Source organism: Triturus cristatus, chromosome 3_1 (genome assembly GCF_964204655.1).
Source record: "Triturus cristatus chromosome 3_1, aTriCri1.1, whole genome shotgun sequence".
Classification (NCBI taxonomy): domain Eukaryota; kingdom Metazoa; phylum Chordata; class Amphibia; order Caudata; family Salamandridae; genus Triturus; species Triturus cristatus.
Genome location: NC_140583.1, coordinates 646,753,198 through 646,777,582, shown reverse-complemented (window position 1 = coordinate 646,777,582; position 24,385 = coordinate 646,753,198). Strand labels below are relative to the sequence as shown.

Below are 24,385 nucleotides of genomic sequence, written 5' to 3'. Positions count from 1 at the left end.
TGACCCCTGATTTGTCTCTTAGTTCACTAACAGAATTGTCATCAGTGCAAGGGCAGGAATGTTTCTCAGTTAATGTTTAAAAAAAAAATAATAATTTTAAATAAAAATATTATTAAAGCATAATGTGGTAGCATTTACAGACAGCACATTGATGGTTGAAATGGCCACAGACTCACTAACACGCAGTTATATTGATAAAACTAAATAGCATAAAACTAATAGAAATTGGGTTTCACCAAAAATGTCACTAAGTAAAAAAAGAAAATCTGATTTGTTTTAATCTTATTGAAATCTACGTTTCCATCACACTTAAAAATCACAAAAATGTGCTTTCCAAACTACTCAAATATATTTTACATTATTTGTATAATTAAATTTACAAGCTATTTAAATATTGTGTCAGAATGTTTTTTATATCCTACAGCTTTTCTTGCATACTTCCTGTACACCAGCATGGTTCTTAGACACTTCGATTTACAAAGTTCTCTAATTTTGTAGTCCGAGAAAGTAAAGTAAACACCAACCTCCAGGATAACAAACAGCAATTTGTACGAAGATATAAAATGACATTTGACCTCCGTCTTTGAACACACAGCAAATGTGCAAGATAAAAAAATTAAAAGGCAGTTTTACTACTGATTCACATTCCGAAGGAACAGAACACCTGTTCTTTGCAGCTCCAGCTTGCACCCCGGAATGAGCCAGTAGGCCGGAATAGCAGCTCACCATGATAAAATTCGACTCGCTGAGTAGATTTCTCGAGGCCCGGTTGAGCATCGGCAACCCAGCTACTTCGCATATCACTCACTGACTTGATGAGTGTGTTCGATCCTGTACTGTGGGCCACTGGCCTTTGGCTAGCTAGATGTGTGCTACAAAAATACTTTACACATATCTATTTTAACACTCAACAATCGTCAAAACATAGGTCGCCTTACAGTTAAACTAACTTTTGAGCTACTTTATAACAATTTTCCCTATTTCCAGTTGAGAGGTTTCCTTATATGCTAGGACTGAATATTTTGTAGTATATCACCCCTCTTAGAGTGTAACTAACCACTTTAATCATTGCATTTTTTGCAGAAATTAAGTACACAGTAGTAGAGTATATATATATCACTGGTGATGAAATGGTTCCATGGATCAGTCCACCGATGGTGGTGAATGGAATTCAATTACAGTAATCCACATTACACACCGACTTATTGTAACTTCACCATATTTATTACTTTAGGCACTTGACTAAACACAATATTTGGTTATGTGCTAAACACAGGTCTAGAAACCCAGGAGTCCAAGGTCAGTAATGTATCCAACAGAACTCAAGCAGTGGTAAGGATGTATTTAACAGGTATTTAAAGATTCAAGCAGCAAGCATGTGTTCGTCTGGTCAAACTCTTCAGACATCAGTGCCCCAGTAGTTTTACTATATTAGGAAAACTGCATCAAAACAAGTTCATTTTCGTCAAAATTATGAAGGCTGTGATCCATTTAAAAATAAGTTTACAAAAACCTTTCAAACACTTATCTCTGTACACTAGTTAAGTGAAAGTTACATCACCTAACCTTGATACTCCCTAAACAACATACATGCCAAGTAAGAAATCAGGGACAGCAGGGATATCATCGATATTAGGGCGCCATGCAACACAAATTTGAGAACAGAGATAACTGAGGAGGGGAAAGTGATATAAGTGAATATCGTAGGAAAGATGCAGGAGCCTCTTCTGTATCAAGCAGGATCTTTATTACAGAGCATAGACAAAGCGTACACCACAACCGCTGACCGGACACCAACTGCCCCAGCTAGAATTCCCCCTGCAGCAACACGCTAGTACTAAGAACCCCACAAGCGTTCTAGGATCAGAACTGGGAAAGGACACAGAGGAAGGGCTTGAAGAACACTAGAAGTAGGGTAAGTACAAACATAGCTAATATGTATTTACAACACATCTTCCCTAAAACCAGAACAAACAGACAATATATCCTAAGATACAGTTAAACATAATTAACATAAATAGTCATTCAAATAAGCCGGAGGCCTGCGAGACCTCACAGCCCTGGACTCCTCAGAGTGACTAAAATCATTGTTAGCACCAGCTTGACTCTGCACATCAAATGAACTACAAGCATCACCACCACCATCCTCCCTACAACGGCTTGCACTCTGACCCGGAGTATAACCCTCCGGAGTGGACAACAAATAGCCACTACTGGACGGAACTGGTTTTGCAGACAACATGGAATCCTCAGGTGAAACAGGCTTACTATACAATGCTACCCTTCGAAGGTTCCATTTCTCCCCATTGTCAAGAACAACATAATGTTGAAAAACCTTCTTCACCACATGAGGACCCCTAAATTTCGAAAGTCCCTTGGCCACTCTCCCCGATTTAACTTTAACCCAGTCACCCTCAGCAATCGTTTTCCCAGTTTTCACACTTGCCTCCTGCTGAGCGCACCCAAGAAGAGAATCTTTAATCCAAGAGGGTGCTAGTTTGGTGCCAGGACGTCTCCCCCGCATGAGTTCAAAAGGCGACTTAGAGTCCTCTTTATGAACCGTGGTCCTATACGCCCACACCATATTTTTGACCATTTCATCCGCAAACCCTCCTGAAACACACGACATCTGAATGATCCCCTTAACTACTCTATAAGCTCTCTCACACACACCATTCGCTTGCGAATTATATAAGGAAGTGCGGTGATGAGTCACACCACACCCAGTTAAAAACACCTGCATTTTCTGAGACGTTAATTGAGTACCATTATCCGTGATTAAAACTGAAGGATAACCCTCATTCAGGAAGATGCCTTTTAAAAACTGTATAGTACAGTCAGTGGTTATATCCTTAACAAATTCCACAGCAAGCCACTTTGAATAAACATCAATTATCACAATGGCAAACCGTTGACTGAATGGCAATTCGTCCATTGGACCTATAAAATCCAGACTCACACTATGCCATGGTACATCCGGACTGACAATGTGGCTCCGCGTTGCATTAGACCCAACCTTGAGTCTCTTTTCGCTGTCTCTACACACTGAGCAATTCTCCACCCACGAAGTCACCTGTGAATCCATGGCCGGCCACCAGAAATCCACTTTCAATCTACGCTGTGTGAGTGTTTGCCCTAAATGACCTTCATGTGCCAATTTTACAATTTTGTGTCTTAAACCATATGGCGGAACGTATCTATCGCCTCTCATTAGAATACCATCCCCATACAATGATAACTCATCCAACACTTTAATGAATGGTCGCACTGGTGGCTGGACACAACTCTCCCGTCGGGAACCTAACTTCACCAAGTCGATCACCCTCTGCAGGACTATGTCTTTTCCCATAGCATCCAGCCACTCCTCTTTAGTAAAACTGCCATCGCTCAAGGCTACAACATCCTGAATAACGGCAACAGCCCCATCCTTGTATACATCAGAAAACTCCTTCAATGTATCATCTCCCTTAATAGGAAGCCTTGATAAACAGTCTGCCTGTACATTACGCCACCCTTGAACATAGAAAATATCATACTGATACTCCTGAAGCTTTGAAGCTAATCTTGCTAATCTTGGTGAACCCTTTCCAGCTCCCCCTGGAGACAAAACCTTTAACAAAGGCTTGTGGTCAGTTTTAAGCTGGAATTTTGTTCCCCACAAATATGTCCTGAAGTATTGGACACCCCAAGCAGCAGCCAATGCCTCTTTCTCTATCACAGAATAATTCTGTTCAGATGACGAAAGGGTACGAGAGGCAAAAGCAATGGTCTTCTCACCCTCCTGCCATTTCTGCAACAAAATTGCACCAATTCCAGTGGCGCTAGCATCCACCATCAATATGGATGTGCGACTGATATCAAAGGGAGTTAACACATTTGCCTGACACAACTCTTTCTTTATCGAATTAAAACATTCCTCGTGGCAAGCATTCCAACAAAATTTCACCCCCTTTTTGAGTAACGATCTCAGAGTCATAGTTTTACTTGAAAAATTCTCCACAAACTTTGAATAGAACTCTATGAGTCCCATAAAAGACCTAAGTTGCTCCTTGTCCGGGGAGCCATTTTTATAGCTTCAAGCAAATCTTTCTTCGGCTTAACTCCCTGCGCAGATATCTCATAACCCAAATACTCTATGTTTTGTACAAGGAAACAACACTTCTCCTTACGCAAAGTCAACCCAGCATCTTGAATTCTTCCTAACACACTTTTAGTACCTCGTTGTGTTCCGTAATCGTATCTCCAAATACAAGTATGTCATCCTGGAAGAACACCGCTTTTTTAATCCCTTTAAAAATCTCAGTGACCATGCGTTGAAACACACTAGCTGCAGAGCTTAAACCAAACGGGAGTCTCGTGAACTGAAAGGTACCCTCGGTAGTGATGAATGCTGCAAGACCCTTCGACTCATCATGAAGACGGATTTGGTGATATGCACTCTTCAAATCTAATTTCGAGAAAAACTTAGCCCCTTGCAAAGTTGAGACCAGCTCGCCAATGTTTGGCAGGGGAAAGGTATCAGCCACCACATACTTATTCAGCGATCTCAAATCCACACAGAACCTGATTTTGCCATCAGCCTTCTGCGTGATGACGACCGGAGATACCCACGAAGATGCTTCTACTGGTTCGATGACACCACCCTGTAACATCTCCTCAATCACTTTCTTAACCTCATCCTTCACTGAAAGTGGGACTCGCCTCACCTTATGTTGTACGGGAACTGTGCCATGCTTTATGACTATCTTGTGAACGTACCCCTTCAACTCTCCCAACTCATCTCTAAACACATTCCCTGCTCCGTTAAGTATGTCACTGAGGGTGTACTCATCTACCATGACTTGATTGGGTGCTCTCGGGTTCACTATAATATGTAGGTCATATTGATGAATCCAACCCAGGATTGGTGGACCATCAACTGCAACATATACCTTCCCTTTAATTGACCTTCCTTCAAAATGAATATCTGCATCAAAGTACCCCAACAAATCTATCCTCTCTCCTTGGTAACCAGTTGGAGAGATATCACTCTCCTTTAAGGACATATCACCCCACTCGCCTCTGAATAAAGGCTCGGGAATGATTGTGTGTCTTGAACCCGTATCAACCATCAGGGTCACCTTACGGTTATTGATCACAAACTCTGTTTTTGGTCTCTCTTCTCTTTTCTCATTACAACTATATATACAATCATCCTCCACACTCAATATTTTATCTTTTTCACGCTTTAACTCCATGGATCCGTCTTCGACAATGGCTACACTAGCGTTCCCCTTAGTCCTACACATCCTTGAGAAATGTCCCAACCTCCCACACTTGAGACACTTTGTTATTCGCAAAACAGAATTTTGCGTCAGAATTATGGCTACTACTACCACATCTGGAACAACCTCTGTTGCTAGGGTTTTTCCCAAAATTGCTTTTCTTTAAGGGATTTTTCCCTTTATATCTCATCACACCCACAGCCTCTTCATAACCTGATTCACACTCCATCTTTGTTTTCTCAGTCACCACTGAAATCGCACTCTGTTGTGGACTGCATTTTTCTAACTCTTTCATACACTTTTCCGATTCCTCCACCACTTTGGCTAAATCTATAGCCACTTTCAATGACGGATTCTTAGCCGCCCACAGCCTCTCCTGTATCTTTCTATTGTTGCACTGCACTATGAGTTGATCCCGTATCAACTCATCACTCATTGCCCCAAAGTTACACTTGATAGATAATTCCCTAAGGCGTGCAACAAAGTCATCTATCGATTCTTCCGTGCGCTGTTTGTGAGTATAAAATTGATATCTATTCATTACGAGGTTCTCTTCTTTACCAAACCTCACTTCCAGTCTTGTTACAGCCTCCTTATACTCATTAGGAATGGGTTGCCCACTAGCTTGCAACGCTTGAGGAAGGTACTGAAATTCTCGTTGTCCCTCTTTGCCAAGGGCACTCAGAAGAAGTGCTTTCTTCCGTTTAGCAGCAAAATCCTGACCATCCAAGGCGTCCAAGTAATTTTCAAACATGCGTATCCAATCTTCCCAAGAGATTGATGGTGCCCCTGGTTCGCTAAGAAACTGAGGTGGTAAGGTCACATTGACTTGTTGATTTGCTTGCTGTGACATGCCGTCGTCAATATGGACAAGAGTGAAGAAATAATGTCTTTGAAGTTTTTGTCACGGACCACCCAAAATTATCACACACCTCACTTTAGAATACACACAAAACAGTACACGCTACTTTCGTAAAGTTCTGTTTGCCAACACCTTTTTTTTTTAATGTTGAGTTGCTAGTTAGCTGCTTCTTTTTCCTTTTAATTTATTTATCTTGGGAGCCTCTTATTGGCACCTCGCTATGCGTGGGAAATCTCCCTCGTTTTTTTCTGGTTACAGGCTTCTAATTCCGTTTTCTTCGATATTGTTCCTGTCCCAATCCAAGATGGCCGCTTGTTAGCGCGAGACTAGGACGTTGCGCAACCTCGCAGTATCGGCATGACACTGACTCAGACGCGAAGTGCTGCTGCTAGGCAACGCTCCATGAGAGAGTTCGCGCCCCTTAGCATTGTTTACGCATTAAGCTTGTAGCCTAGCAACGCTTGAAGTTATTGCGTGCTCGCGCTGTTACGTAGAGCTACGCTGCTGCTTGGTTGCGCTTCAACTCGAGACCGCTAAAAAGATTCGACCAACTCACGGTTCGTCGAGTGACGTCACTTTTGCTCGCAAATGTCGCCAAATCGCCTCTTTCACTGAGAAATGTTCGGTTTCAGAGCATCACTCCCTCATGCCATTAGCATTGCTCCGCACGTCGTGAATTCTTTTTGGTCGTTGTCGCTCGTTGTCCATCCGCTCCGTAAAGATCAATGGATTCGCACCCACGTCCGGTCTGCAACTCAACTCGTCGCCAAATTGATATAAGTGAATATCGTAGGAAAGATGCAGGAGCCTCTTCTGTATCAAGCAGGATCTTTATTACAGAGCATGGACAAAGCGTACACCACAACCGCTGACCGGACACCAACTGCCCCAGCTAGAATTCCCCCTGCAGCAACACGCTAGTACTAAGAACCCCACAAGCGTTCTAGGATCAGAACTGGGAAAGGACACAGAGGAAGGGCTTGAAGAACACTAGAAGTAGGGTAAGTACAAACATAGCTAATATGTATTTACAACAGAAAGCTCCGATCCAAGGATTTGTGGGGGATAGAAAAGAGCAACCAGAAGACGTTGAGGGGGCAGGTTCATTCAGAAACAATACAAGGAAATTACATGAAACAAGGCACTCCAGAATGGATAAGTAGTGCAGAGAGGGCAGATCAGACTCAAGCGCTAGGAGACTGTGCAAAAAGCCAGAGAGAAATCGTGTCTAACTCAGTATAGGAAATGACACACAAACACAGAAATTAAAAGTCGTCGACATTATGTACATTTGGACAAACACCCATGGTGTTAGGGAATTACACAATATCTACGCTGTTAGTTACAGAGACCTACAGGAACTGGAGACATTTTCGAAAATACACAAACAGCTCATATTGCCTAGGAGGAGGGTAATAAGACTTGAACATCCCACTAAGAGAAACACTTCACCATACGCAGTACGGCTTCCACACTTACTCGAACCAGGGGAAGGAATTCTGACCCCTTTTTGTTGACAAAAAAAGACAAACTGCTCACATAATAAAAGTGGCTGATAGTGTGCTATGCCAGAAATGTGTAAGAAAATGAAATAAATCAAATTTCACCAAACCCAATCTCCTAACACGTACAATGGTCAAACCAACCCAAAACACCACCATCTGTTTGGTTGTAAGAAGAAAAAAAAAAGCTACAAAAATAGGACTACTGTAAAATAGGACTACTGTTTTGTTTCACAGACAGACTCAGTGAAACCCAGCAACCTGTCCGAATCTGGGTGAGCATCCAGAATAAGAAACATTCATTATTTTTTATTCACTACACATGGGAACTTTATTGATACCCAATAAATAAAAATGGTGACTATTAGGCTTAAAAAATAATTACAAAACACATGCATTCTAACTTGTTTGTACATGCATGCATTTGAAGACTCAGTATATTATGTAGAGAAAAGCTTGATCATAAAGCACTGAAAAAAATGGCATTACGAGCTTACTCTGTAACAGAGGCGACTGCTGAATACAATGTTAAGGTTTTCAGTGTCTTTTTTTTTTTAAATGTGTATATCCCTAAACGTCTCAAGTGGGCATAAATATCTGCAATGGATCAGTGCAGCAAGGACGAAAGGTGAACTTCTTCGCCAACACCGTCACATTCCATTTAGACAACAACCGAAAGGCTGTTTTTTTTTAATTTATTCATTTTATGACGAATTGTATTTTTCTGCATGAACACACAGATTTCAAACGGAATGTCCTCTGTCATAGCAATCAATTACGGTGTACATCGTTAATGAATATGGAGATGCTGCAATACAAAAGATCCCGACTCGATTGCCTTGCTAGGACTTCATCAAATCATGTAAGTAAATTAAAACACTTCAAGTGTGCGATAGGTCAGGCTATTACAGTGATGGCTCAGCGCTCACCCGTGACTGAGCATAGATGCTAGAAATTTGTGTCAACGTTTGCTCAATAAATTAGAATTGTTCTTGTGTCCGACAACTTTCCGTGTGGACTGTGACAGCTCTCTGTCTGTTATGTGAGGAAAAGCACTCAATGACAACTCTGAATACTAGCTCATAAAACTTTCCAAATTTTCTACGAAGCAACACTCGCCGTCGGTCGACTACTGTTTCTGACAGTTCCCACACGCTGCCAGGTCTTTTAAGTGGCAGCTCGTCTTGCACCCCCTGCCCTAAAAGATGTTGCAACAAACTGTCAACTCTAATTCCAGCTCTCGTCACAAGCTGCCCTCAACCCTTAAAGCAGCAGATCCCAAACCTGCCAGCCGCTTTCCTTGGGGGGGGGGGGGGGGGGGGGGGTTGTTGAGGAGTGGGTATGACAAGCTCTTGCCTTAAGAACGCACCTACCACCCCCGCCTTTTCCTCCTGGCACCCCAACTGCTGCATTCTGGTAGGAACATTTCTCAACCTAGCTCGTGATCTTTCCTCCTTATGAATGAACAGCCGTTAACCGATCCACATCTAAGCTGCGGGGCTCAACCCACCCCCAGTTGCTTTTCTGAGTGACAGCACTCGCGCCTTGAACCTTCGCTGAGCAACAGTTCAGCTGCCCCATGCTTTGCCTGAAGAGGATATAACGAGGTAAGAGCGCTGTGTACAATATGCGTAACGGTGAATGGAGGTGCTGCGCCTGCTACTTACACGGACCATCCGTGAATTCAGCCTCATGTCGGTCGTCTGTAGCCGCTGTTTTAACGGGTGTCATTTGACCATAATTTTAGCACTTCCGGGTCGCATAACAACCAATGCCGCGACTGAACATACTCTGAAGGTAGGGGAGGGGAGGGGGTCGTGTCGGAGTAGGCTGTACTGCTAGTGTGCAAAATGACCTATGATTGGAGCACTGTAGAACACTTCAGCCAATCCTGGTGCCGTCCATCTAGGAGCGACCTCTTAGGTGAGTTAGTCACGGTGTGTGTGTGTGAAGAAGCCATAACAAGATATGAAGAATCTGAGTCAGTACGAAAGCTAGAGGAGGAATATTGTATTTATGCGTCCTCTAATACATGCGTCCACACAGAAAATACATTCAACTGTGAAAACTCGAACGTTTCAGTATAAACGATCCAAGCGCGAGGGAAGGGGAAGGCAAAGGTAAATAATAACAAGCATTTGCAATGCAATAAGTCTCGCATTATTAAAGTTTGAGCTATTGGCATTGCTAATAATAATGCAACACCAATAGCTCAAACATTCAGTAATGCGAGACCTATTGCATTGCAAATGCTTGTTATTATATCTTCCACTTCAGTACGGAGAAGTATTGTTCACCTTTTAAACCCCATATGAAAAGGCTCCACAAGTAATGTTTAGCTCACAACATATAAACACCTAAATGGACGGGTGACAGCTGTCTGTTGCCATGGCAACCTGATCTAATTACATGATTTATCATGGCGGGAGTAAGTGTGCTGGAAATCTACAACGCTGCTATGTATCGACAAGTTGGAAAGGAAGGGGGGGGGGGAGTGAGTGAGAGGGCCCGGGGGACATATCAGCCTTGGAGTTATCCCCACCCCCAATCGATTGCCGCCTTGAGTGCCACGGATGGCCGTAAGACTCTCTCAGGTGGAGGACGCTAGCGCCTAGGGGCATACACTTCACAGCGGAGGGAGGTCTCAATTATTTCACTATTTACAATAGCAGCTTCTGTGATAGAGCGTCATGTGATTCTGAAATTTGTAGGGGTGCATCATATTCACCGTTAGTCAGCACCCGCATATTACTCGATGTATGTTAAGAAGTGCCATAGAAATGTATTGCTGTAATTCGTTTAAAATAGAGGTGATTAGAATTGTAATAATGCTTTTGTGAAGAGTAACATTGCAAATCATGGTGAATGTATTCAGTAAAATGCATAATGATTAGTTCGTGTAATGCAATGTATTAGGTTAACGTGTGTCATGTTAAAGTTAGAAGTGCAAGTTGCTTACTCACATATGAGAATGATTAACTAATGCTTAGGGTGTGATTTAACAGTGTGATTTAGCAAAATGGTTAACAGTGTAAAGGCCTGATCGCATATATGTAAAGAGAAAGGCCTGTTTATTTTCTTATGTTAGCTAACGTTGTAGGCTGAAACTGATTTCCCTTGGTAAAGGCATTGGGTTGCAGGGAGATGTCACCTTAGAGTTAGTGTAGGGATAGATTAACGCTTTTTCTTTTAAACTAATGATTCCTAATTTGGATATTGGTTTAACCATTGCTTTCTTGATGATTTTGGAGTCAGTGATTCTTTTTGTTTTGAGTCGGATGAGAATCCTCCGTAGACTTGCTTTTGTATTAGTGCCCATTTACCTTCCACACCTTGTATTGAGGTGTTTGTATGTTCAGCTATTTTTGGTTGTAATAAAATCTTATAAATTTTAGATTCGGAGTCAGTGGTCCTTTCCCAAATGAAGTCTAACTTTGGTGATTATGTTTTGATAATCGTATTTCCTCCCCTCTACACTATTTAGCAGATAAAAAGATCCTGGCGACCTGAGAGGATTCTTGGAAATAATCAGGTAGTCAAGAATCTGGCCCCATCAGTTGGTAGCAGAGTAGGATGGTTGTCTCTGATAGTGAGGGGAGATCTAGATCAGGATAAGAGATTCCAGAGGCCCATAGAAGTTAAGTGATGGTGACTCAGCGGATGGCGAGCAGCGGACGACGGCGGTCGATGGAGATTGATGGAGAGTAGCAGTGCGGTGGAAAGCAGCAGTTCGTGGAGGAGTGAGTATGAATAGGGTGAAATGTTTGTAGATTGCGGTGTTGATTTGTTGTGTGATGTCTTGCGGAGTTGGAGTGAGTGTTGAGTGATTGTGAGATCAGGCTGTGAGCGCGCGCAGCCCGGGAAAGTCTTAGGCTCGACGAGTAGCTTAAGCGATTGTGGTGTAGAAGACACCCGAGGTAGATTTTGTTGACCACTGAAAGGGGATCGTGAGACGTCATCGATTGCCCGGACCGAGATAGGGGGAGCGAATGTGTGAGCGTGTGAGAAACCAACGCTGGTCGTGGGTTGTCGTATGTGGAATTTGAGTATTTGTAACCTATTAGAGGTGATTGTCTGCTCGTTAGTGGACAGACAGTTGCCAGACGAGGTCGACAATTTCGAGAGACTGTGGACGGGCAGTCAGAGAAGTAACTTGTTTGGGACGAACGGTTATTTCAGCATATGAATGGGACGAATGCAAGGGTGAGATGTGAATTGGGAAGGAGGAGAACTGCTGCGAGCGGAGGAAGAGTGGCGTCAGAAGGTGCCGCGCTGCGATAGGTCGATTGGTGTGAGTCGCACTGCTATTGGTGGGTTTGACATCAGGAAGTAAACGAAAACATTGTGTGTGATTGAAAATTTCTCATCATGAAATGTTTTAAAGTTTTCCGAGAATTATGTAGAGGTGACAAACATGTGGTTACTCGTGGGGGAGAAGAAGCCCCTCCCGAGGATACTCCGGCGCATTATATGGCAAGAAATGTGGGATTGCATACCATAATTTGGCTTGAAAATTGCCATAAAATGACTCAGGGTGAGGGTGAATTGGTTTTCCCGTGATATGGCTCTTTCAGGTTGGAAGTGTTGTACCAGTTGAAATCTGTGATGGCGGCTTTACGACCTTTGCAGAGACCTACTCAATTTGAGGCGTTGCATGCATGGATTAGTGCAGCGCATGACAGGAAAAGAGATCGAAGTCAGGAAATGGTGAAAAAGTCAATTAAGGCATTTCAGGATGCGAGGTGGGATGCAGTAGAGAGGAGGTGGAGAGTGCAAACAATAGAGGGAGACAGGTTGTTTCCATTACTGGTAAAGACTGATGGCTCGAAGGTAAAGAGTGCGGATGATGATGATGACAGTGATACAGATGACAGCCTGCTAGAGAGGTTGTTGTCCGAGAGACCACGTCCATACAATCCAGATTCCTGCGAAGGGAGGTTGGCTCAAGCAGAAGGGACTAGTGGAGTACCGACTCAGTCAGAAGTGAGAGTAGAAGGGAAAATCTCGACAGGGACTGAGGGCATGAAAAATCAGTCTGTAGCAAACACTGAGGTTGGAAGAGGTGTGAGGTTACCGGATGCTGTAAAGGTGCCGGTTACCATTGGACCCATTATTTCTGTTTACGACCCAGATCAGGAGAATGTTGAGAGTTCAGTAACGTCAGCCGTAGGAGCGAGGAGTGTGGTCGAGGGAAATGGATCAGTGAGCGGAATGGAGCATACTCCAAAGCCTATAGAATGGAGTACACCATTGCCGGCTACGGCAGACTCCTCTAGGGGACAGGCAGAGGCGAGACCATGAGGCCGAGGTTCTTTGGCTGAGTCAAGATCAGATTTGTGGATGTGGGCACTGCCGGTGAGAAATCAGAATCAGTATGAGAGAACTGTAGAAAGTGAACGAAGCACTATAGTAAATCGTTCTATTCCCATGAGTATGTCAGAAGAGAGTAGGTCCCAGGAACGGGAATGTGATTACGATGAACGAGATGGAGCAGCTTGTCGAGAAATATTGAAGGGAGCTTTGAAAGGAAGAATGTTGGATGTTGTGAGGTTGAAAGCAGAAGTGGATGAGATAATAAGCGGAAATTTGCCTCTTGAGAGAACGTACATGTACGAGCAAGATGAGTTACTTTTTGTGGCAAAAGATGTGACTTGCAAGGCGAGAACTGCACATGAGAAGTTGTCAGATTTAGCTAAGAAGTATGATGTGGACCTGTCTAAAATGAAATCATTGCAGGGAAGCCATAGATTGCAGTATAGCGATCAAGAATTGGAAGAGAAAAGGGTCATGGGATTGAGAACCCATATCAAGGATTTGATTATAGCAATGCGTGCATGGCTCATGCTTGACAAGTGGGAAGAAAGGTGGTCCAAGAAGAAGAGTTCTAGAAGAACGATAGGAGAGACGCCACCTCCAGGTGGAGGGATGACGGAGGTAGGGAATTTCCCTTTACGAGAGGTACAGAATGGAGGATAAGTGCATGTGCCTTGGAGTAGGGGTGACTTGGCTGCATTTACGAATGACTTTCCCCATCTAAGGGAAAAGCCTGTGGAGTGGTGTTGATCGGTTTGTTAAGATTTCAAAGGTGTTGTGGGTCGACTTGAATACATTGTTTGACATTGTGGTTCCGAGTGACTTATGGTAGGCATGCAATATCACCATTGAGTGGCCAACTTCAGAGCCAGACAGGGATCCAATTTCAAATGGTCCGTCACCTATAGTTATGAAAAAGTTTGAACAGGTGATCACATGGTTAAAGTCAAAAATTTCACCACAGGATATTGATTGGGTCAAGATAGATCGGACAGCGCAAGAGCCTAAAGAGACGGTGCATGAGTTCTATGAGAGACTTTTGCAGGCTTATAAGCAGTACAGTGGACTGGATGTGTTTGATACAAAAGACATGGGACAGTTTGTTTCGAAGTTTGTGTTGGGATTGAGGCCAGAGGTTAGTCTCATGATACAACAGCTTTTGATTTGTTGGCAGAACAAGCCTGTGGATGAGATCTTATGGTATGCCAGATACTGTAGTGATGAGATAGAATCAAAACACAGGAAGTTGAAAGACAAATTGATGCTTGTGCAGATGCAAACAGCTCAGGGACAGCCTAACGGAGGAACGTTAGGAAGGAAGCAGGGAAACAACCAAGGAGGAAATCAGAGTGTCCAAGGTCAGGGAAGACCAAAGTCAATTGATCCTAAGACAGGAATGGATGTGGTGACATTGAAGAAGACCACTGTGTGTCATCTTTGTCACCAGATCGGACACTGGAAACGCAAGTGTCCTTTGAACCCGATGATTCAAGTGCAGCAGGAAGGAGAGATAGTTCAGGTACCTGTATCTGAAATGGTTCCCACTGTAACTAGACTAGGATGGTAAAAGGGGGGACTAATAGCCCGCAAGTCCAAGTCCCTCAACCTCCTAGGGCTCAGAACATGCAACAAGGAGTCCGAACTTACATGCAGATGCCCATGTTCGAGGGAAGTGAGGAGTTTGGTCCGGATCCGTTGGCATGACGGTGCCTGAGAGGGGAGGAAGACTGCACACTTGGAGCAGTCTTAGAGGTAGACCAGAGGGGACCATTTGTGGAAGCAGACATTGATGGTCACCCTACCACCTTTTTGGTTGACACTGGTGCTACCCGGTCTACTGTAAGATCAGCAGTAGTCCCCAACCTACCCCTCTCGGGACAATCGATCCAAGTTGTTGGCGTAGCGAATAAGAAACTGACCAGCCCACCGACTGAGCCAATTCCAGTGAGAATAGGCACCTTCAAAGATCGACACCAGTTCGTGGTGTGCGACTCGAGTCCAGTTTGCCTGTAAGGAAGAGATCTGTTGTGCAAGCTGAATTGCACTATCTATTGCACACCAAAGGGAGTTGAAGTACAGACGAAGGATGATGATGCGACCTTTAAGGTTGCGAATCAGCGTGTGTGTATAGAAATGTACCCAGCACTGACAGTGGAAGAACTTCCACTTGATTTGAGGGATTCTGTATCAATCGATGTGTGGGACCTCAGTGGTGAGGAGATCGGTTTGGTCAAAGGCGTAGACCCAGTGAAAATCCAGGTCAAGCCGAATGTAGAATTCCCGAGGACGCCCCAGTACAATTTGTCACCAGAGACAATTGCAGGGATCAAGCCTGTAATTGAATCTATGATTAAGCAGGGAATTATGAAAGAGATCATGGGTAGCTCATGTAATTCACCTATCATGGGACTACAGAAACCGAGTGGGAAATTCAGGATTGTCCAAGACCTGCGAAAAATCAATGAGATAGTTGTTCCATGTTGTCCGGTGGTACCAAATCCATCTGTGATCCTGTTTCAGATCCCATGTGAAGCTGAGTGGTTTCCAGTGATCGATTTGTGTCAAGCATTCTTTTCGATCCCACTCCATGAGGAAAGCCAATTTCTTTTTGCTTTCCGGATAGAGAACCGTGTTTTAACGTGGTGTCGTATCCCACAGGGGTACACAGAGAGTCCATCGATTTTTAATCAGATTTTGAAGAAGAGTCTTGAGGGTCTTGTGTTGCCGCAGAACTCCGTTCTGGTGCAATACATTGATGATTTGCTCGTTGCATCAGAAACTGAAGACGCTTGCAGGATCGATACCATTGCCTTACTGAATCATTTGGCAGAGAATGGACAGAAGGTGTCTCCGAGCAAATTGCAGTACTGTCTGAGCGAAGTGCAGTATTTGGGTCACCGAATTGAGAAAGGCAAGAGAAAGGTGTCACCAGACCATATTGAGGCTATTATGAATATGCCTGTGTTTACCACTCAGAGAGAAGTCAGAATGTTCTTGGGGATGGTTGGCTATTGTCACCAATGGATTCCCAATTTCTCCTTTGAAGCGAAGCCCTTACAACGGCTGACGCGCAAGGATGTGAGTGATCCAGTACCATGGGACGAAGACTGCTTGAGGTCATTTTTGAGGCTGAGAGAAGCCTTGTGTTGCGCTCCAGCTTTGGGGATGCCGGACTACAACAAGGCATTCGCATTGTTCTGTTGTGAAAGAGAAGGTTGCGCATTGGCAGTCTTGACTCAGAGTCATGGTGGTGTCCGTAGACCAGTAGCCTACTTTTCAGCCACTTTAGATCCAGTGGATTCTGCGTTGCCCGGATGTCTTAAATCCGTTGCTGCAACAGGTGTCAGTATCGAAAGATGTGAGAGTATCGTAATGGGACATCCACTTACAGTTTATGTGCCACACTCTGTTGAACTGTTGATGACAAGGACTAAAACACAGCACCTCACGAACAACAGGTTGACACGTTACGAGCAAGTTATACTTGCTGCAGAAAATGTGACTTTGAAGAGGTGTTCTGTTTTGAATCCTGCAACACTGATGCCTATTCCAAATGTAGACGAGGAAGATTGTGAGGATCACGATTGTCTCGATGTGACTGTGCACCAAACCGAGACCGGACATTGTTGATGAACCGCTCCTTGACCATGATGAAATTTTCTTTGTGGACGGTTCATGTCTAAGAGACAATGTTGGTCGATTGAGGGCAGCGTTTGCTGTATGTACCACCACAGGGGTGGTAGAAGCTGCTTGTTTAGAGGGAGTACACTCCGCACAGGTAGGTGAAATTATTGCCTTGACCTGTGCCTGTTTGGCTGGTGATCAGATTCGGGTAACGATTCATACCGATAGTCAGTATGGGTTTGGTGTCGTTCACGACTTCGGACAGTTATGGTCACAGAGAGGGTTCATGACATCTTCTGGTTTGCCCATTAGAAATGGGGAATATGTGAGGCAATTGTTGGAAGTATTACAATGTCCGAAAGGGATTGCTGTTGTCAAATGTTCAGCTCATTCCAAGGGAAGCGACTTTGTGTCGATGGGGACTTGCCATGCTGATGAAGTTGCCCGGTTTTGTGCAGAACAAGGATGTATATTTACTGGAGGGTATACTGGAGAAAGCCAAGAAAGAACTGATCTCAGCATGATGTTATCCATGGCTGATACATGGGAGGAGCTAAAGCGACTGCAGGATGAGGTTACCGATCAGGAACGAGATAGCTGGATACGAGCAGGATGTGAGAAGGGAGATGTGGCTTTGTGGGTTTCGAGTGATGGACGAGCTGTGCTACCAGAATGTCTGTTGAGTTCAATGGCAAGACTGATTCATGGTGCAGTACATCTTGGCAGAGATGCGATGGTGCGTGTGTTCAGACAGACATGGTACAATCCGAAGTTTCGTGCAGTAGTTGAAGCTGTGTGTCAGAGGTGTGTTACATGTCAGCAGATGAATGCAGGAAAGAGAACTGCTGTGACTTTAAGCCACATTGGGAGGTCAGGAAGGCCTTTCAATAGGATGCAGTTGGACTTTATTGAGATGCCGAAGTGTAATGGATTGAGGTACATCTTAGTTGTAGTATGTGTCTTTTCAAGATGGGTGGAGGATTACCCAACACGTAGATGTGACACACTCACTGTAGCTAAGCTGTTGCTGAGAGAGCTTATCCAGAGGTTCGGTTTCCCGACCTCTTTGGAGTCAGATAGAGGGACACATTTCCATAGAGAAATCATGAAGTTGCTCTGTGCTGCCTTGAATGTGGACCAGAGACTGCAATGCAGTTATCGACCAGAGGCGTCTGGGATTGTGGAGCAAGTTAATGGGACTTTGGAAGCACGGATGGCAAAAGTGTGTTCTTCGACATCCCTGAAGTGGCCTTACGCACTGCCCTTGGTTCTTATGAGCCTTCGTAGTGTTCCTGATAGTAGAACTGGGTTGTCCCCGTACGAAATATTGATGGGGAGGGCAATGCGAGTACCAGCGATACCTGACACTGCTTTGATTAACATCACTGATGACTTGATTCTCGACTACTGTAAGGAACTGGCTGACATAGTCCGTTCTATGTCCCAGCAGGTGCAAGCAGCAACTGTTCCAGCCGCAAGTGACCTGGGCCACGACTTGTGCCCGGGAGATTGGGTGCTTGTGCGTAAACACGTGAGGAAGAGTTGCCTGGATGTTCGTTGGCATGGTCCGTACCAGGTAATACTGGTCACGAACACAGCAGTGAAGTGTGGGGGACTGCCGAACTGGGTGCATGCCTCCCATACCCGCAGAGTTCCAGCACCCTTGGAAGATACAGCCCTTCTCGTAAATGAAAATCCAACTGAGGTGGCAGGGCCATCTGAGAGGGCAAGCCAAGCTGTGAGGGTTGCTGATGCAGTTGGTTGTGCACTAGATCGAGCTGAAAGGGGTTGTGCAAATCGAAGCCCCTAATTTGACTCGGATGGAGAAAGCGTTGCTGTGGGTGGAGTAGAGTCAAATTCTGCTGAAGGAGGAAGTAGTGCACAGGGTATTCAAAGGGAGAGCAGAAGTGCCACAGATGCAGAAAGAGTTTGGCCCGTGAGTCAGAGGCAGCTGAACTTGAGATTGGCACCTGAAAGAGACCTTGCCCCAGTTTTTAAAACGTCTGAATCTGAGCAAAGTGAGGAAGAGCAAGCTCGAGTCAATTTGAGAAGGTCCAGGAGAACAAGAGTGCCGTGTCAAAGGTACGCCTTACCAGAGTGGACTTACATTGTGACTGATGCCAGGCGCGGGGAGGCTGAGGTTCTTGACGCTGATCAGCAATTCTCCGAACCTGAAGATAGACGTGTTGTTACTGGTTCCAGGGGTGGAAATCGAAGGAATACTGACTCTCAATATTCCAAATCCACCACTTCTGAGTAAGGTTCGTGAATTGATCCTGGAGACGCTGTTTTTCCGACTTTTGGTATTGTACCACCACACCAGGAGTTAGTGGTACTTCGTCTTGAAATTCTGCAAGGTGTCTTAGAGATTTTGGGAGCTGATCTTATTCTGGACTAAAGGTAAAGACTTTGCTGTACATAAAAGTCCAAAGAAGAAGATCACCTAGGCCTGAGTGGAAGAAGAATAAAGTTAGGGACTTTCCGTCGAGACGATGAAAGAGGGCTAGGGAAGTCTTTTTGTGGACTGTGTAAATAAGGAACTGAAAATTGCAAGGGGATTTCCAGCTTTTGGGGCGTTTTTTGAACTGGTTGACAAGCAGGCCCCGGAGGAGAGAGAGGCTCTTGCTGCTGTCGAGCCAAGAACTTTGAGAACATTGGAAAGATGGCAGATGCTGGAAATATTCACCGTAGGGCTAAATTAGTGATAGGTACACTTTTAGGGGTAGTGATAGTCTCTATAGTTGCAATAGTTGTAGCCTCATATATCGTTTCACATGAGCAGGAGGGGGAGGTACAGGGTACACCTACACCTACCACCTCTAGCCAGAAAGAGGTTACTATAGGAGCTCAAAGAGCTTTGTTACTTGAAGAGAGTCATAGATTCCACATAGATCTGTCCAGGAGTGACTTTAAGCTTAATGCTTATGCAAAGCTGTTGTATGAGTACGTGTATGCAATGGATGCGAAAGACTGTTATGTGTGCATGCAGCTACCTTCTTCAGTAGATGAGGGTATTAGATACCATCACCTTCCACTAACTTACGGAATTTCTTGTAGTTTGTTGCTTAGTATCTTTTATGAGAGAAGACAATTTGAGTATTTCTTTTCCAATTATGATGCAGTACTTCCTGAAGTTCCAGCTTATAAGCATTTGAATAAATACGATTATTACGAGTCAGAAGACAGACTTCGGAAGTATTTCATACCGTCTTTGGAAGTGGATACGACTTATGCTCACCGACATAATTTGACATGTTCATTGTCAGACACAGAGAAGAAGTTCATAGGTCAAGTAGAAGATAGATATAGAAAACTAACCCAGACATGAAATACAGGAGAGAGTCCAGTCGATTGGACAGATGAGGAGAGATTGCACAGATCCAAGGGGAGTTATCGCTTTATCTCAGGTGCAAAAGAGGAAGTTGTGTGTGAGACGTCCTCAGACCTATTATGAAAAGGTTTCGATAGGACAAAGTACGTGTGACCATATCTTTACCATAGAGGACTCTGCTAAGAACGTTTTACAAGGTCCGGTGCAAGTGATTCCAACAGTGTACTATGTGTGCAGAAGGAATGCTTATGCGAGGTTGCCTGCGAATTGATATGGTACATGTTACTTGGCTATCATTTTTCCGAAAATCTATCACGCAGAAGATTTGAATCTTCTGGAAACTGGACATCATTCAAAAGTACGGAGAGCTGCAAGTGCAGGAGCAGTGATTGGTGATATCTTTGGAGCGATGATACCAAGTCTGGGGGTGATTTTGAATGATGTGAAGATTAGAAGGTTGGCGACTGTGGTTGATGAGTTGTCGATGAATACTGCGAGGCCATTGCTGTTGGTGGATGGAGAGATGTTGTCGATAAGGACGATGGTTTTGCAGAATCGTCTTGCTTTAGACATATTATTGGCAAAAGAGGGTGGAGTCTGTAAATTATTGAAAGTTCAGGAATGTTGCACGTATATTCCAGACAATAGCAAGGATCTGGAGAAATATATAGACAACATTACCACGATCTGCAAGGGAAGTAATTGTGTGATGGTGTGATGACATTTGTCATCAAAGGGGGGAACTGATAGAGCATCATGTGATTCTCAAATTTGTAGGGGTGCATCATACACACCGTTAGTCAGCACCCACATATTACTCGATGTATGTTAAGAAGTGTCATAGAAATGTAATACTGTAATTCGTTTAACATAGAGGTGATTAGAATTGTAATAATGCTTTTGTGAAGAGTAACATTGCAAATCATGATGAATGTATTCAGTAAAATACATAATGATTAGTTCATGCAATGTATTAGGTTAACGTGTTTCAAGTTAGAAGTGCAAGCTGCTTACTCACGTATATGAGAATAATTAACTAATGCTTAGGGTGTGATTTAACAGTGTGATTTAGCAAAATGGTTAACAGTGTAAAGGCCTGATCGCATATATGTAAAGAGAAAGGCCTGTTCATTTTTTTATGTTAGATAACGTTGTAGGCTGAAAATGATTTCCTTTGGTAAAGGCTTTGGGTTGCAGGGAGATGTAAAATCTTGGAGATGTGAAATGTTTTTCGTTCCCATATTTCCGTTGCAGGTGCAAGGACATTTAGCTCGTTAGTGAGACTAGGTCTTGTGTTAGGATGCTGCGAGAAGCCAACAGGGGAGTACACTGGAATGTGAGGATGATACTTTCAGCGGAGAAGGTGCCTGGGACCCAAGGTCAAGCTAACCGTTGTTGGACGCCAGACAAAGTTGTAGGAAAAATACTGGAAGAAGACCTGGCTGAAGAGGTGTGCCGAAGGGCGTGTTTTATGATTTTGGGGTTTTGTATTAGGGACAGTGCCCCGTGGGTTGAGCAGTTGAGGGTTAGACGGGAAGCTAGAAAGAGCATATTAGAACGAGCTCTGACTGAATGAATGCACTTCTTAGGAATTCTTCGCTCCTGACACCTTTTATTCTCTTGCATGGGAAGGGGAATGCTAAGTAGGGATGTCACCTTAGAGTTAGTGTAGGGATAGATTAACGCTTTTTCTTTTAGACTAATGATTCCTAATTTGGATATTGGTTTAACCATTGCTTTCTTGATGATTTTGGAGTCAGTGATTCTTTTTGTTTTGAGTCGGATGAGAATCCTCCGTAGACTTGCTTTTGTATTAGTGCCCATTTACCTTCTACACCTTGTATTGAGGTGTTTGTTTGTTCAGCTATTTTTGGTTGTAATAAAATCTTATACATTTTAGATTCGGCGTCAGTGGTCCTTTCCCAAATGAAGTCTAACTTTGGTGATTATGTTTTGATAATCGTATTTCCTCCCCTCTACACTATTTAGCAGATAAAAAGATCCTGGCGACCTGAGAGGATTCTTGGAAATAATCAGGTAGTCAAGAATCCGGCCCCATCACTGTATACAGCGCATCGAAGACGAAATGCATGACAAGTTGGCACTAAGCAAATACCACATTATTATCATGATGAGTGCTACTGCGCCCTCTGTCTCTCGAGCCGTCACCCTGAGACCTCTGCTTTCAGCACCCGCCGAAAACTGAAATCCTTCTTGGAGTTAGGATTGGCACCTTTCTCAGGGAAGCATCTGCAGTGTAACACAAAATGATACCCCATACCCCCAACCCTCCCGAATGTGACGGGGTCACTGATTTTCCCATATATCACAAATATGCATTCGCCTTGAGCTTAAAGGGCTCCCCCCGAAGTACTAGGCCCCCCTAAAAGGTTGAGGCCCCCCTGCGCCGCAGGGACTGCAGTGGCCACTGTTACCTCCCTGGGAAGCACACACACATTTTCCACATGTTTTGAAATCCTGGATAGACAGGGAACTTATACTTGAATATTGAACTGTGTAAAATCCTCTGTATTTTTAAGCATTGAAATACTACCTATATTTGCTTTGATAATTATTGGTGACTAGTTGACGTAACATCCTGGACATATGGCATCCTGGGGGTCTAAATGGCAGGCTACAGTATTAAATTGTAATAGAGCTGAGACCCTGAGGTTTTCCAGTTCTAATAACGTGGTTCTGGTATTCCCCAGCACTAACGAGAGATAAAAAGAAAGCACGACCAAAGAAGCCAAAACAGAAACTGCCTCAGCCTCGGAAAAGAATTGCTGTTCTTGTTTAAGTTTCATGTTTTAAATACTCTTGCATTCCCTAAGAGTATTTGCTTTTCTCGGGATGATGTGTTTCCGTAGTTTTTCATGTAACGTATTACTCATTTATAGTGTCTAGTGTGAAACGAGTTGCTTCTATGGAGCTGTGTGGGTTGAGGTTGTGGGTGGGCCATGACTGTCAGTTGTGGAGTCCTGGCAGAATGCAGTCTGAATTTGTCACAGTGCCTGTCACTGTGTCATAAAGGGGCTTTGAACGCATGCTCATCCAAACCTTGGCCTCTCCGCGGAGCACACAGAGCAATGGCCTGGCATGCCAATTATAATTTGAATTACGTGCAAAAGCGTGTGAAGGATGAACACAGCTGCCAAAATACGGACAGGATGAAATTTAAAGAAAATACAGTGCGTATAGGTGAGCGGGTATGTTGTGCGTGGTGGGCATTGGTGAAGTGCAGGAGATGCGAGAAAGTATGTGAAAGAGAATGTAAAAAGAAGGTGCTGGAGAGGAAGCCACATGCAAAAACAACAGTTGATGGACAGAATGCAGAGCAATGTCATACATTCACCCCAGTACAGAGAACTGGGCCTAAATCCATCGTTTTTTTGTTCACCATGCCCTTCCAGTTTGAACCCAGCCATATGCAAATCAGTCTTGACCCTATGCCTCATGGGAACAGTCTAGCCCAAATTGCCAAGCCAGGTCCTCCCTGGACTGGAAACAAGCATCCTAGGACCAGTTTCGGGGTTTCACCCCTCTTCAGCCAGGATAGCTTGATTCCAGTGGTATGGAGAGCACGGGACCCATGTCTGGGCATACCCTTCCCACTCGGGGTGACAAATGCAAAAACAACAGTTGATGGACAGAATGCAGAACAATGTCATACATTCACCCCAGTACAGAGTTCTGGGCCTAAATCCATCCACCAGAATGATGATGGATTAAACCCAGATCAGTTGACTGGGGGTGAGTGTTTGATTTGCTCAAACGTTCCGTTCAACATCCCCTTTGGTATCGCTTTGTTCGCCCTAACTTGGCAGGGTATGCCCAGACGTGGGTCCCTTGCTCACTCTGCCACTGGATTCAAGATAGCCTGGCTGATGAGGGTTATGAACCCAAAACCGGTCCCAAGATGCTTGTTTCAGGTCCAGGGAAGACATGGCTTAGCAGTTCGGGCTGGACTGTTCCCATGAGGCACAGGGTCAGACTGATTTGCATATGGCCATGTCTGAACTGGGGTGGTGGAGTGAGCTAAAAAATGATGATGGATTAAACCCAGATCAGTTGAATGGGGGTGAGTGTTTGATTTGCTCAAACGTTCCATCCAACATCCCCTTTGGTATCGCTTTGTTCGCCCTAAGTTGGCAGGGGTATGCCCAGACGTGGGTCCCTTGCTCACTTTGCCATTGTATTTAAGATAGCCTGGCTGATAAGGGTTATGAACCCGAAACCGGTCCCAGGATGCTTGTTTCCGGTCCAGGTAAGACATGGCTTGGCAGTTCGGGCTGGACTGTTCCCATGAGGCACAGGGCCAGACTGATTTGCATATGGCCATGTCTGAACTGGGGTGGTGGAGTGAGCTAAAGAATGATGATGGATTAAACCTAGATCAGTTGGCTGGGGGTGAGTGTTTGATTTGCTCAAACGTTCCGTCCAACATCCCCTTTGGTATCGCTTTGTTCGCCCTAAGTTGGCAGGGAAT

General features: G+C 44.2%; 1 protein-coding gene across 2 annotated transcripts in view; it reads right to left on the bottom strand.

Moving 5' to 3' along the window:
* The window catches only part of GLCE (glucuronic acid epimerase), a 390,159-nt gene extending 380,751 nt beyond the window's left edge, over positions 1-9,408 (bottom strand). The window contains exon 1 of one of the 2 annotated variants that reach the window (XM_085644646.1): positions 9,296-9,408. The gene's annotated coding sequence lies outside the window, so the exon portion shown is untranslated. The remainder of the gene's footprint in view (positions 1-9,295) is intronic. The other variant, XM_085644650.1, reaches the window with a different exon arrangement.
* Positions 9,409-24,385: the final 14,977 nt, after the last annotated feature.